We start from the raw sequence: 11,706 nt of genomic DNA, 5'->3' as shown, positions 1-11,706 counted from the left end.
TTAAATCACACTCATCATTACAGTGACTTCTTTGTAATGCAGTGTCCTATTTCAGTTTGCGGGGCATATTGGATAGAAGTGTATGTAATATCCTTGGTCTTCATATGCTAAAGGCAGGTCAGATTGCACAAATCTACTGACATGTTGGTGACAAGTACACGCATGAGGAAATAATAAACAAAAATAGAATAAATCTGCTCCATAAAGCTGCCCTCAGCCTTTTGTCATGATACATGATGTAACTTTTCAAGTCAGTTTCTGATACTTGGATTACATCGGTGTGTCCTCAGTGACTTCATGGTGTAAGATACCACAGCACACCTTCAGAGTACAAGTGGAGTCTGTGTTTCATGTCAGGATTTGTCTGCCTCATTGACTGTAAAAAAATGGACGTCCGCTCGCTCGACTCAAAGTGAGGTCTCCACAAAAACTGCTCCCCCTGGTGGCTGGCTGCAGTGTAGGTTAAAAAAATCCAGCTTTCCAGTCCTTCCAGATGGGCTGTGATTAAACTTTAAAAATCAATACTCCTCAAAGAAATGTTTCTCACGTCCAATTGTCGTGGTGATATGAATATATTATTTGGCTGTCTTGTATTCAAGTCCTCTTCTTCTGAAAAGTTTCGTTTTCATTAGTTATACGAGGTTAAAAACAAGGCTTTGCGTAACGTTTAATGATGATTGACAGCTGCCGTTCTCGTGTATTTTTTTCCAGGATTGTAAAATATGTCGGGAGGTAGAGTCAAGAAGTGATTAGACTCTTGAAAGAAAGAAAAAAATATATTATTTTTGTCACCCAGCTCCACTCAGATTCTCCCAGAATCCCTCATCGTCTCTACTGTGCAGACTCTGGCTGTACAAATGCTACAATGGCTGCGCCTGTGACCGAGGTATTTTGGCCTCAAAACCATACAAATGGCATAAATGGCGGAGCCACACTGTCCACTCTATATACAGTCCATGGTCTGCCTACATGAGAGGGGAATGTACTCAGTATTAGGCAAGTGGTCACAATGTCATGACAGATCAATATGTAATTGTTGACTTAAATGTATCGCTTCTATTTGAAACTTTTGCAAAGCAGATAACACAAGAACAGCTCCAAAAGACAGGAGCACATAGAGAATGAAACAAACCTGTCAATCATTTGAAAAGTTAAGGATTGAAACATAACTGTAACATTCATCAAGCACTTACAGGAACGAAACTTTAAAAATACAGTTATAGATACCACACACCAAAACATTATCCAATATAATTTCTTAGAGTGAATTAAGTTATTATTTTAAATGGATTATATTGACGAGAGCTCATGTGACCACTCAGAAACCCACACACACACACACAAACATTATTTACGCAGGAAGGACAACATGCAGCATTTCCAATTTTCAGCAGCAGCAGCCCCTGATTTCCCCCAATCTTCTCCTGGTTCATGGAAACTGTTGGCTGTGATTAGTCACACAATACAACATTAACCTGTAAATTAAAATTCCTCCCTGCAATTTGATGGGCGATTTAATTCCAGCATCATGCCACCCGCTTCCCTCCGCCCTTTCTACCATGTCCCCATCCTCCTGACACCTCCCCACACACCCTCTTGTCTCCCTCTCTTTCTCCATTCGCCGTGGGCTAATCCCATTATGAATTCTTTATATAGCCTTTTCCCTTAATGATCAGTGGGGCCTACTCCAATCCTGATTACTATTGTACACTTAGCACTACATAAAGCAGGGGATTAATATGCCCCGCTAGGATCGTTGCTATGGCTCCTCTCGTTGCCTTCCGAGGGATGTTGCTGCTGCTTCAATTGGCCATAAATCGCTCTCCCCAGTGGCTTCCCACGTACCAGACAGGCCATGGAAGAATTAGGGGTGAATCTCCTTCTCTCGTGGTCTCTCTCTCTCTCTCTCTGGACCCAGACGAAAGTGATCTGCTCTATAATTCATGACCCAGCGTTTTCTCTTTCTTTTCCTCTCAAATTTTTTCTCTCTTTCCTGTAGATGCTGTAGTAACCGTCCTCCTCGCTGTCCTTTCCCCTGTGAAATGGTACTGTAGGAGTGGGTGGGCATCTTACATGGACACACATTGTGAACGAGTGATTTTAAGGATGTAATGTATTCAGAAAAGAGCTGTGTGATGTCAAACATGGACAGGGAGGATGGAGGGTGTTAATGGGCTCTGCTGCGTTCCCTGGTTTCAGTGAGGAGCTCTGGGAGTGCTAACAAACTGTTGCAAAGTAACTGCAGGAAAGGAAATGTATAGAAAGAACTTTTTCATGAGTTTCAGCTGAAGAAACATCAAAATGAATGTGGTCAGACTGTACAGATGACATACCACAGTTTTTCCAAAAGTTGCATTAACCATATTTTAAATCTATGACTTAGTATTTTAAAAAAAAGCAGGTCTGATCCTGAAATGTTTTCAATAAATAAAAGTTATAAGTGTTGACTTACAGTCCTTTGCGTTTCACTGTCAAGGTGGCAGTTTAATGTGTTTCGTTGTTATTTTTTCCTCACTGAGTCCCAGAGTGAGACTCTTGATAAGGGGAAGAAACCGCTAAAGGAAGAAAAACACAAACATGAAGACTCCTCGTGTCTTTATGCTGCTCCGTTGGCTCCTGTAGCGATATAGGAAGATTTCTCTTTTCATTTAAAGTGAACACATCCCTCCTCTTTCTTTTCAGGTTTAAAGCAAACAGCAAAAACAAGTCAAACAGCGTAGTTGGAGGCAACGCGCAGTGAGCTCAGGAGACACCTGCCGGGAAACAAACAAGAAAGCAGCTCCTTGTTTCTTTGTAGTTAGAGTTGACCCTGCAAGTATCTTTATCATCCAGTTTGTCTCTCTGTGCTCTCTCTTGTTCTTCTGTGAGAAAAGGATCTTTGTTTCATAAAATTTTCACATTAATATCTCATCTTTGTTTTTCCTCCCATGGCTGTGCCTCACAGTACTGGTAAAGGTACTGTAAATACAATGATAGGCATCTCCTAGACACAGATCGATTGCTCAAGAGCTCGCCTCTTGGAGCCTGCACCCTCACAGCTAGGTCATACTGGCGCCACTGGACTTTAGGGGTCCTCTTTACTGGCATGTATATCACCCTTTTCGTTCCTCATACCCTCCTTTTCCTGCTCCTAGTGCTGAGCTTTGCTTTTGGGGTGTGCAGGAATCACACCAGCTACATTGGCTTTTAAATGTGATAGCCAAAGCAGCAGCTGTGTGTGACCGTATGGCCTCTTCTTCTCTCCAACATGACAGGTCACATGTTATTATCTCCTCCTCCTTAAATATGCATGATTCACTAACTAATTGAGATTAAGTTGTGTACTCTACCTCGTAACTTTCCCAGTTGATTTCCAGGAATATATAAAAATTCTTCAAACCGACAGTGATTTTTTATTTTATGCATAAAATCTACATTGCATCTGCAAACATGAAGATACACTTTCTGCCCTCCCATTCCCCCAGCCTCCCTGAGTCCGTTTACTCCTCCATCTTTCAATCCTTGAACTCCTGCAGCACCTCCGTACCTCACCCTCTGACAATGTCAAGCCTCATTGCCTGCCGTGGGTGTGACTTTGTGTGTTGACTCCAGCGCACACTGTTAGACCCTTAAAGTTGTGGTTATACAGTGTGTGTGAAACCCAAAGCGCAAAAACACACATACACACACACACATAAACACACACACTGTCATCCTGGCCAGGACCACCACCTGCCCTGGCCTGTGCTCCCTTTCCCCCAGCCAGGGAAGCTCAAGCCTGGGTACTCTGGGCAGCAGCCCAGCCTTTCACATCCAGGTCCAGGGCCGAGAGACAGGGGCCAACAGCTGGCGGTGTGCAGAAGGAGCCTGGAGGCTTCCACAGCAGATGAATCACCACGGATTAATATTTAACTCCAGACTCCTGCTCCCCTCTAGCATCTCTCCTTCCTCCCTTCTCTCTTCTTACAACCTTCCTTCTCTCTCCCTCCATCTTTCCTCCCCCATTCCTGCAGGTAAGTTGGCATATGCTCAACAGACCTATACTGTGAATATGTGATGGGGATGCTCTCTTTCTCATCTGAAGGCAATTGGTGCGGAATGGTTCTGGCTCAAACATGTTAGCATTCTTTTGCATTTTTTGGAGAGATTAAGGGCCTCAGTTTGTTCTTGTAAATTTTTTTCAGTTGATTTTTTTCTTTCAATTTTCTTTTTTTTTTTTTTGCTGGTGTAATCTTTTAATGAAAATGATTGTAAGTGTTCAGTTTGGTGAGAAGTTTCAGTCCTGCTGTTTTCAGGTAGCAGTGCGTTTTTGCAGTACCTCACATTTACAGCCTGGGAATTGATGAGTGCTCTGATATTAAGCAGGCACAGCTTTTTTAGCAGGTATTTAAGGCAGGTCATGGCTGAAGTAGAAAGCCTCAGTACTGCTTCTATAAGCCCAGTAGCGTTAGCCGCAACAAGAGCCAGGCCTGTAATAGCATTCTCAGATGGGATCTGTTATGATGACTGCATGCCTGCCTCGCTCTTCCAGCTCTGATTTTGTGATTAAAGCACCAGAGTGCTTTTCTTCCAGTCCCACTCTTTCCCTCTGTCTTTCTCTCTTTCTGTCAAAGCCCTCCTTCAGCTCTCTCTTTTCCATCTTTGAGTCTTTCTCCCTTCCGTCTGCGTACTTTCTTGTTCCTCTTTATCTCTGTCTCTGAACCTTCCCCTTTTCTCCTCTATTTCCCCCTTTCTCTGGCTCTCTCTGTCTGTCTGTGTGCATATATGTTTGTAAAGATATATTGGTCCCCTGTGGTTCCCTCTCATTCACATGCATGTTCTGTGAGCCTCAGCCATTGGAGTGTACATAAAACCTTCTCTTTATGGCCAGACATAAAAGGGAAAGAAGGGAAACTGAAAAGAGATAGATTTCTTCTGTTCCTTAAAGAAGGGACGCTCTGATCTTGCTTGTAACGGATTAACCTTTGAAGCACCCCCCTTTCATTTTGCTTTTTGTTTCTCTTTCGCTCTTGTAACTTCAGACACAAAGGCAATTTTGTCCGGGCTAAAAAGGGCAATCTACAGTTATCTGGGTCATGTTGTGACGCTGAATGAAATATAACTTTTTTTTTTTTTTTTTTTGCATCTCCCACCTCCCTTCTCACCCCTCTCTTGTCTCTTTATGGTCGTGTTCAAGGGGAGCACGGTGGCGCATCGCTGAATACGTAACCAACCAACGAGCCAGTGGAATTGTGGGAATTCATGGGAATCGCCGTGGGGACGGGGGAACTCGCAGGACCACTTCCTGTCTGTCTGATTCAGGGACGCTCAGGGGTGCTGGAGCTTCCCTCCATGACATCTCTGACAAGGCCTCAGCGGAAAATTTGAGTCTTTGTATCAAACAGAAGTGAATACACTTAGAGGGGCCAGCAAACTTCAGAGTTCCCATTGTCTTTCACACTAGTCAGGACTCAAATATGAATATGCATATTCATAAGAAAGAGCTCAGTTTCATGGCCCCCGTAACCCCTCCCTTTCCTGTCCTTATTCATTTTTTCCTATAACTCCTTTCATCTAATTTTCTATTCCAAATGAAGTGTTGGGCATATAAAAGGTTACTGTGTCACACCCCTTTAGGTTTTACAGTGGTAGAAAAAGAGAAAATTATAATTACACCCTTTGCCTGTGTTATTCTGTGATTAGTATCGGATGATTATTTCTGGAGATTGAACATGAGTGGGTTGATACCACGAGGTGAGTCTCAGTGGGCTTTGGAGAGACAAAAGTACTTAACTGCTGGGTTTTCCACGAGGTCAGCATGATATTATTTCCTCTGAACTCGTCTCTGTAGTTAAATAGTGAGAGACCAAATCCCACGCTGTCTGGCACAGGAAGCCCTCACTTCATGACGGCACTCATACTTACTGCAATCACCAACACTCTAATACATCCTGATCCCTCACACTGAATGTAAAATATGCCCTTTTAAGAGAAAAACCCAGGGCTTTAATATCTCTAACATGTTTTAGTCAAGCATAGCGGATTGGAGTGAGCGTATGCTACTTAGTGAAAATCAATGGTGCTATTAGTAATCATAGTTAGCTGCTTCTTCTCCGCAGAGTGATGAGAAGCTACTGGAAGGCCCTCATCGCTCCAAGGGATACAGTTACACATGAAGACAGGGAACATCAAACTTTCACAGTTCAGGCAGCTGAAGGGAGCTGTTAGATCTGTTAAGCCGTGGACAGCATGTACAGTAGATAGATACGTGAGGACAGGTACATCTTGTGAAACATTATTTTAACTCTAGGGTCTCTCCTAATTCCTACTACAAGAATGATTTTGACAGCGAAATAGGTATGAATGGAAAGACATAATGGATAGTTTGGTTTAAGTTGCAGCTTGTACTACAGTTTAAACCAGCAGCTTGAAAGAATTATGTCAACACTGCTGTTTTACATTGGTGGTATATTATCAATTAACACCATGCATCGTGACAAATGTTCCCAGACGCTTCTTTTTTTTTAACTTTCTGAAATGAAAATGACAACTACTCTATACTAAGAAGTAGAGTCATACATTTTTGAAAAATTGTGCACAACTTGTAGTAACCTGAGTACTTGATATTTTCCTAAAGTTTATTTTTGTTTTAATTTCACCTTTAATTTACCAGAATTATTCCCGATGAGATGCAAAAACCTGTTTTAAAAGGATGCCCTAGCCAAGACAGCAGCACAAAAAAATCTCACACATAGGGCAAGACAGACAACAACAAGTAAACAGTACATCAGCGTATTAATTGGCAGCTAACCACAGTTAAACAAGTGCACATGTTCATCAGATGATCCTTAATCCCAGTTTTAAAATTAATCCTGATTATGTGATGACTTGTAAAGTTGGAGCCTAAAATGTAAACCAGACAAAAGAGGTTTGGAACAGGTTTTTATTTGCAGGTAAAGGTGTAAGGGAGAGGGGGGGGATCCCAAGTCCGGGGGCAGTGGGAGGATCCAATGAAGTGACAAGCAGAGGGTGTGGATCTGTGAGAGTGTTGCGCTGGGTTAGTGGGCTGGCGTGAGGCGAGGGGTGAGGCACTGGAAAAAAGAAGAGAGAATCAGAATCAGTGAAAATGCCAAAAGCACAAAAATACCTCAAATTACACTAGTAATACTAGAGAGCTCTCTGAAGTGGGTCGTACAACAGGGTGGATAGACAGTACTCTGGCGATGAAGGTGGAGTCAGCAGCAGTCTTGTAGTCGGCTCGATTGCAGAGCAGCCACAGGTGAGTCCATTCAACCTCAGCACCAGGGGGAAGGGAGCAGCCTCTGGAAGCAGGTGAAGGTGACAGCAAACAGCCCACACAGGAAATAAGACCCAAACAAAACTGAAATGTGCAAAGTGCAGGCTCACCTCCAGTTTTAGATGGCCTTGTAGCTCAGACCAAGACTAAGGAGTAAAAACACTGAAAGCCCTCTGACCAAAGATGGAGCAAGTCTGAGAAACCACAAACAGAATCAGTCTATCCAACCTAAGGTTGCAGCCAGTGACAACATTGGGAGTCAGTAAAGAGCATAAATAAGAAAGAGGATCATTTAGTATTGCCTTATAAAAGAAAGATACACTAATGTTCCAATTTTGTGTTATGTAGGGAAGACAGACCTACTTTGTCATACAAGACAGTGATGTGTACGAGATCCTCAACTCAGGATAAAACATGGTTCTCCATAGTAAACTGAGTCCAGCATTTCAGAGAGGTTGATATAGAGAATAGCACTGTAATCGAGATGAAAAATTACTTGATAAGATTTTTCTAAGCAACAAATAAGAAATAGCCTTTGCTTCTGTGAAAGAAACCCGGCTTAACCTCAGTTTTTTGATAGGCTCTGCATGTGATGATTAAAAGAAAGGCTTTCATTCAGAATAAAACCCAGGTACTTAAAAGTATGGACCCATTCAATCTGGTCAGTTGCTAGAGTATAGATCTGACATTTATCTTCTACTGTCCTCTTGACTGAGCGAAATACATGTTGCTTTAGTTTTGTTGGCATTGAGAACCAGCCACAGTTTACAAAGATTTCTTTGGGCTGCATTAAAAGCAACTTGCAGATAGTTAACTGCACTCAGTGTTGAAGATGATGAGGCGTAAAGGATGGTGTCATCTGCATAAAAATGAAACTTCGCCTCTGGTACTTTTACACAAGTTTCTGGTATAGCTCACAAAAAGAATAGGGTCCATTATGGACCCTTATGGGACACCAATTTTTTTTTTTTTTTTTTTTTTGAAAAGGTGGAGGACAAGCTGTCCACTCTAATATGTTGCTATTTAAATAACTTAAGTAATGATGGTTTAAGAGTATGAGACAAGATGGATAAATTGATAGGTCAAACTTCACTGACATTAAATCAATCTGAGCTGAGCTGAAAATCATGGTATTGGTTGTGGAAATGTTTAAGTCTTTTACATTTTTAAAATGAGTCTCTAACACCAGTTAATTAGAACTTTTAGGCACTTATTTCATCTATATCTATTGCATGCCTTAAACAGTTGCATGTTTGAAAACAGAGTATTCTGCAGGGATTACACAACACTTGCTGAAGTGCAGCAAAGCAGGAACTACATATATGTCTACTGTGCAGGTGCAGCTTGCTATTTCAAAAATTCACTGTGATTCTCGGTTAGGTGACAGGAGAACCAAAAGAAAGGATGACTTATAACTGCTTGTAACAAAAGCAGTAAGTGCACTCTTAACTCGATATCCCAGTTTTGATTTGGATTAGACCAGCACAGGAAGAGTGTGGTAGCTTACACTTTGCGGACTATGTCCGATCCATGCACTGTGACACAGCCTGCTTCTGTTGTGGGGCTGAAAGCAGCATGTCACACTGGAGATTTGGAAGTGATCATTACCAAAGCCTGGAGTCAAGGCCATTAGCTGCTCTCCCCCCTCCAGTGAATTATTGGTCGTCTGTCACGGGGGCCCAGTGTCCGAGACCTGTCATAGTGAAAGATGATGGGTCCTTGCACTCTCCAATGAGCCGTCCGTGGAGATGCCCACAACAAATGACCCATGAGCGGAGACACACCTTTCATCACTTAGAGCGATTGGTGCATTGGGACGATTGTGTGTTGTATGTATCTGTGAGTGTGTATTTGATGTGACCCTTTAAATACCCTTCCCCCTTCCTCCTGTGATCCATATCGTCTCTTCTTTCTACAGCAAAAGACCTGGGGATGGCTCAAAACATTTTCTTGCCCCCTGCAGACAAAAACATAATCAGGCTCTTCACAGTATCAATGATTCATACCACAGTCTTCATTATATTGCTGCAGTCAGATAATTTACTGCACTTCAGTGTAGCTGGTTAAAAAATACAGGTGCATCTCAATAAATTAGAATATGTGGAAAAGTTAATTTAATTCAGTTGCCTGATTTGAAGAGTAAAACTCATACTTTATTGATTCAGTACACTTAGGCTTACATTTAATGAAACCTGAAATTGAAAGTCCAAAAAAAACACAAATACAAATTTACATATTACGATTACAATAAAAAATGATTTTTAACACAAAAAGTAGGCCCTCTGAAAAGTTTGTTCATTTATGTGCCCTAAATACTTAATTGTGGCTCCTTTTGCATGAATTACTGCATCATCGAACCACATAGATCCTCTTAGAGGTTTAGGTCTGATGAGTTTGCCAGCCAATCAAGCACTGTGGTATCGTGGTCAGTTAACAAGCTTTTAATACAGGCAGGGTGTGCAGAAGCCAAGTCCTGGAAAATGAAATTAGCCTCTCAATAAATGTTGTTAGCAGAACTAGAATAGAATAGAATGGAACTTAATAGTCATTGTAACAAGTACAACAAAATTGAAGTCATCGCAGCAATCAAGAAAACAAAAGTAAGAAAGTGTAGAGAAAGTGCAAAAAGGTCCATAAGAAAATAGATGCTGACAACTTGTCCATCATTGTCCCGTTCAGCCAGCCTCCACCTCCACAGGGTCCAGGACTGAGCTTCTTCAGTCATGCTCCATCTCTGTCTCCTAGATCCTGTCTGCTCACAACAAGTGAAGCGCTTCCAGTGTGGTGTTGGTGTCTGATGTTAGCTCCGTTAGCAATGAATGTGTGAATAGCATGATGTTACTCTGCCCTCTGGTATTCCCTCTGTTGCTGGGTTAGCACAGCTAGCTCGTCCATCTTATTGGAGATAGATCTTACGTTCCTAATAATGATGGATGGAAGGACAGGTCCATAAAACGGTTGCTAGGCGCTGCCTGTTGCAGCAGCTCTCTCGTCTTTGTCCGTTTCTTGTAATTTTTTCGTCTCTTTTTCGTCATCTTTGTATTTGGAGTGGATCATCACTTTGTATTGTTCATTGTCGGTCACGGACACCAAACTTTTTGTGGCTTCGGCGGTATTTTTTACTACTTTTCTCCTGTGTTTGTCTGGAGATCCTACATGTAACCATGGCTGCATTGTTTACATGCGAAATTAGCTGTTAGCAGCCTGTAGCATGTCAATGCTAACTAGTGTAGGGCTTGATGATTTCCCTCGAGCTGAGGAGGAGGCGGTGAGGACGACGTGCTGGTTCTCGGATGTGAGCTGGGACGTGACGACGTGGACCTGTCCTTCCATCCATCGTTGTTGGGAACGTGGGATCTCGCTCCGGGGGATGGATGAGCTAGCTGTGCTAACCCAGCGGCATCGTGCTGTTCACGGACGTGGCTGACGGAGCTGACATCGGACGCCGCGACACATTGGAGGAGCTTCGCCTGCTGTGAGCAGACAGGATCCAGGAGACAGAGACTGAACAGACTGCTGGGGAGGCTCAGTCCTGGACCCTGTGGAGGTGGAGACTGGCTGGGCTGGAGAGTGGTGGACGAGTGGTGGACGGGATGTCGTCATCTAATTTCTTATGGACCTTTTTTGCACTTTCTATACTCTTTCTTACTTTTGTTTTCTTAAATGCTGCGGTGACTCCTGAATTTCCCCTCGGGGATAAATAAAGTATTTTCTATTCTATTCTATTCTATTCTATTCTATTCTATTCTATTCTATTCTATTCTATTCTATTCTATGTCGTCACTTCTTAGCTCACACCTGAGAACCAGCGTGTCGTCCTCACCTCCTTCTCATCACCTTGTGGGAAGACATCAGGCTTTACACCAGTTAGCATTGACATGCTACAGGTTGCTAACAGCTGAGTTCACATGTAAACAATGCAGCTATGGTTACATGTAGGATCTCCAGACAAACACAGGAGAAAAAATAGTAATAATATCGGTATATTATCTAATTATATATCTAATATATATCTAATATCGGTAAAAATATTATATATTATATATAAGCACAGAGGGGTCTAAAGTTACTTGGTAAACAGCTGTGTTGACACAGAGGACCAACAGCAGCAGAGGACATGGCACCAAACACCCACCGACTTTGGAAACTTCATGCTGGACTTGAAGAAACTTGGGTTTTGTGCCTCTTCACTCCTCTTCTCGGCTCTGGTGCATCGATTCCCAAAGTTGATGCAAAGATGACTTTCATCTGAAAAGAGGACTTTGGACCACCCAGCTCTGGCTCTAGCATCAGTAGAATCCTTGTGAAGTTCCTCAAAATTCTTTTACTAGTTTTGCTCGACAATCCTCTCAAAGCTTTTCCCTGTTTTCCCTGTTGCCTGCTCATATTTTTCTACCACACTTTTTTCTTTCCCCTCAACTTTCTAGTAATCTGCTTGGATAGCAGGAACC

The 11,706-nt window shown here is 42.4% G+C and overlaps 1 long non-coding RNA gene across 2 annotated transcripts in view; it reads left to right on the top strand.

The window, feature by feature from the left end:
* LOC141795411 (uncharacterized) overlaps positions 1-5,630 on the top strand; it is a 51,124-nt gene extending 45,494 nt beyond the window's left edge. For both annotated transcript variants that reach the window (XR_012598598.1, XR_012598599.1), the window contains exon 5: positions 5,156-5,630. This is a non-coding gene — a long non-coding RNA (uncharacterized LOC141795411). The remainder of the gene's footprint in view (positions 1-5,155) is intronic.
* Positions 5,631-11,706: the final 6,076 nt, after the last annotated feature.

Source organism: Halichoeres trimaculatus, unplaced genomic scaffold (assembly GCF_033239565.1).
Source record: "Halichoeres trimaculatus isolate MK-OKI-2021-1 unplaced genomic scaffold, fHalTri1.1 fHalTri1_scaffold_8, whole genome shotgun sequence".
In the NCBI taxonomy this organism is placed as follows: domain Eukaryota; kingdom Metazoa; phylum Chordata; class Actinopteri; order Labriformes; family Labridae; genus Halichoeres; species Halichoeres trimaculatus.
Note: the sequence above shows the minus strand (reverse complement) of the source record. Positions and strands in the feature narration are given on the sequence as shown.